Source organism: Ailuropoda melanoleuca, chromosome 2, assembly GCF_002007445.2.
Source record: "Ailuropoda melanoleuca isolate Jingjing chromosome 2, ASM200744v2, whole genome shotgun sequence".
NCBI lineage: Eukaryota > Metazoa > Chordata > Mammalia > Carnivora > Ursidae > Ailuropoda > Ailuropoda melanoleuca.
In genome coordinates, this window is record NC_048219.1 from 90,315,850 (window position 1) to 90,318,992 (window position 3,143).

Consider the following 3,143-nt stretch of genomic DNA (forward strand, 5'->3'; position numbering starts at 1 on the left):
AGTGGTAGTGGGATACACCTACTGGAGAAATATGCAATCTCTCTCTCACTCTTTCCATCTCTCCCTCTCTCCATCTCTCTTTTTTGTCTGACTCTCCCTATCTACCACACAAAAACACACACAAACAATCATACCACATAGAGCCACAAAAGACACCGCAACCCCAAGTCTCACACACACATACCCACACCACACACAGGGAATACAATGGCTTCCTAGAACTGTAGACACATGGACACACTTTTTCACCTGGGAAATCTCTGGTCCCAAACACACCCCCACAACCCAATCAGGGCGGCTCGCCAGACTGAGGATCGCAAGGATGCCCCACCTGCATTACCAGCTAGACTTTTGTCTCACGAGGAGGCTGATTCCAGAATATGTACCGCATTCGCTGCCTGCCGGGGTCACCTGAAGGTACAGAAAAGAGGACACTCTAAGGCTCAGGTCATGCTATACTCGTATGCCTGCATGAGCTTTATTTCCCTCAATGACTTTAGGAATCGAGATGGAACACAGTGGTTGAGTCCAACGACCCCAAAGTAATTGAACTGGAAGCCTGTAGGAAGTTGTTTTCCTGGGGGACATGTCTGTCCAGTCCATTCAGGACGGTGACTACAAAATGCTTCATCCAGGGGCGCCTGGGTGGCACAGCGGTTAAGCGTCTGCCTTCGGCTCAGGGCGTGATCCCGGCGTTAAGGGATCGAGCCCCACATCAGGCTCCTCTGCTGGGAGCCTGCTTCTTCCTCTCCCACTCCCCCTGCTTCTGTACCCCTCTCGCTGGCTGTCTCTATCTCTGTCAAATAAATAAATTAAATCTTAAAAAAAAAAAACAAAATGCTTCATCCAAGCTGGAGAAAGTGTTACTGAGGGACAGGATCCTAGCACAGCGTTTAGAACCAGGTTTGGTGTTGCCAATGGTAAATGTCCTCTCGAATCAGCTAACGGTTGGCAGAGACAACCACTCAACGCTCTCCCCACCAGGGAAATTACATATGTATAATCTCAAAAGTATATACAGCTTTTTAAATAAAATCTCTATATAAAAATAATTTCATTTCCATATACAAGCAGTTGACATTAGGAAAATGATTTTTGTTTTAGTATTATGTTCAATTCGCCAAAACAGTATACTGTCTGAATTTCATCTGAATTTGATTGGAAAGAAACCCAGAAAGCAATATTTGTTCCTCGGGGATAGACAGGCGAGCTCACCTTGGCCAGAGGCAGGCCCTCCTCCTCTGTAACACTCTGAAAAAGCCATGACCAGACAGCACCATCATCAGTCACATCTAGAAGGACACAGAGTACCTGTCAGCGTATTGGTGGTGCTGCTCAAGAATGATGCAGGTACGGGAGCCTGGGTGGCTCAGTCAGTGAACCATCTGCCTTCAGCTCAAGTCAGGACCACAGGGTCCTGGGATCGAATCCCAGATGGGTCTTCCTGCTCAGTGAGGGTCTGCTTTTCTCTTTCCCTCTGCCCCCTCACCTGTTTGTGCTCTCACTCAACTCTCTCTCAAATAAATAAAATCTTAAAAAAAAAAGAATGCCTTGGGGAGTATTGCTCACTATGAATGGCGTTAGAGCATATGGAGGCATTTGGTTCCCAGGCATGGGCTGAACGCCACTGCTGGGCTTCCTGCAGTAATATGGCTATAATGTGTGCACTGTGATGAAATTTCTTTATCTCGTCTTTTCATTTCCTTTCCTTTCTTTTCTTTTCCTTTTTTTTCTTTCTTTCTTCCTTTCTTCTTTCTTTCTTTTTTCTTTCTTTCTTTCTTTCTTTCTTCGAATGTGGACAATGGGAATTGTGCAGTGGCAGTGGGATACCCCTCCTGAAGAAATATGCAATCTCTCTCTCACTCTTTCCATCTCTCCCTCTCCCTCTCTGCATCTCTCTGTCTGTGTCTGTCTCTCCCTCTCTCCCACACAAAATCACACACTCACAATCACACCACATAGAGCCACAAAAGACACCCCAACCGAAGCCTCATGCACACACACCCACACCACACACAGGGAATACAATGGCTTCCTAGGACTGTAGACACATGGACACACTTTCTCACCTGGGAAATATCTGGTCCCCCACACACCCCCACAACCCAATCAGGGTGGCTCGCCAGACTGAGGATTGCAAGGATGCCCCAACTGCATTACCAGCTAGAGTTTTGTCTCAAGAAGAGGCTGATTCCAGAGTACATACCACTCTCGCTGGTTGCTGGGGTCACCTGAAGGTACAGAAAAGAGGACACTGTAAGGCTCAGGTCATGCTATACTGTCTGTCTGCGTGAGCTTTATTTCCCTCAATGACTTTAGGAACCCAGATGGAACACAGTGGTTGAGTCCAACGACCCCAAAGTAAGTGAACTGGATGCCTGTAGGAAGTTGTTTTTCCTGGGGGACATGTCTGTCCAGTCCATTCAGGACAGTGACTACAAAATGCTTCATCCAAGCCGGAGAAAGTGTTACTGAGGGACAGGATCCTAGCACAGCGTTTAGAACCAGGTTTTGTGTGGCCAATGGTAAATGTCCTCTCGAATCAGCTAACGGTTGGCAGAGACAACCACTCAATGCTCTCCCAAAAAGGAAAATTTATGAGATATATATGTATAATCTCAAATATACATTGTCTGATTTTCATCTGAATCTGTTTGGAAAGAAACCAAGAATGCGACATCTGTTCCTGGGACAAAGAACTTCTAGCTCACCACGGCGAGAGGTGTGCCTCCGGTGCTGTCTCCTTTGGTGGGATCGAAGTCTTCCTCCAAGGCATCTAGGATACAGAATACCTGTCAACACATTCCTCTTGTTGCTCAAGAATATTCATGGAATGTTGCTTGTATGGACACAAGGCTGGGGTGTATGGAGCCAGCTGGTTACCAAGCATGGACTGAAGTGCCCCTGCTGGGCCACCCACAGCAGAAGGGCTCTAAAGTGTGCAGTGTGATGACATGGCATTGGAGAAGGGTGTTATAATGCAGTATCTGACATATCTCCTGGAGAAACACGTTTCTCTCTCTCTCTTTCTCAGTCTTCTCTCTCTCTGTCTCTGTCTTTGTCTCTGTTTCTCTTGCTCTCTCTCTCTCTCTCTCTCTCACACACACACACACACACACTCATAATCACATACACAAGACACA

General features: G+C 46.7%; 1 long non-coding RNA gene across 1 annotated transcript; it reads right to left on the bottom strand.

Annotated features, from left to right (window-relative positions):
• Positions 1–357: 357 nt before the first annotated feature.
• Positions 358–2,777, bottom strand: LOC117796382. Its single transcript, XR_004620850.1, has 4 exons — positions 2,712–2,777; positions 2,207–2,231; positions 1,216–1,292; positions 358–411 (listed from the first exon to the last, which is right to left on the bottom strand). It is a non-coding gene; the product is annotated as an uncharacterized LOC117796382 (long non-coding RNA).
• Positions 2,778–3,143: the final 366 nt, after the last annotated feature.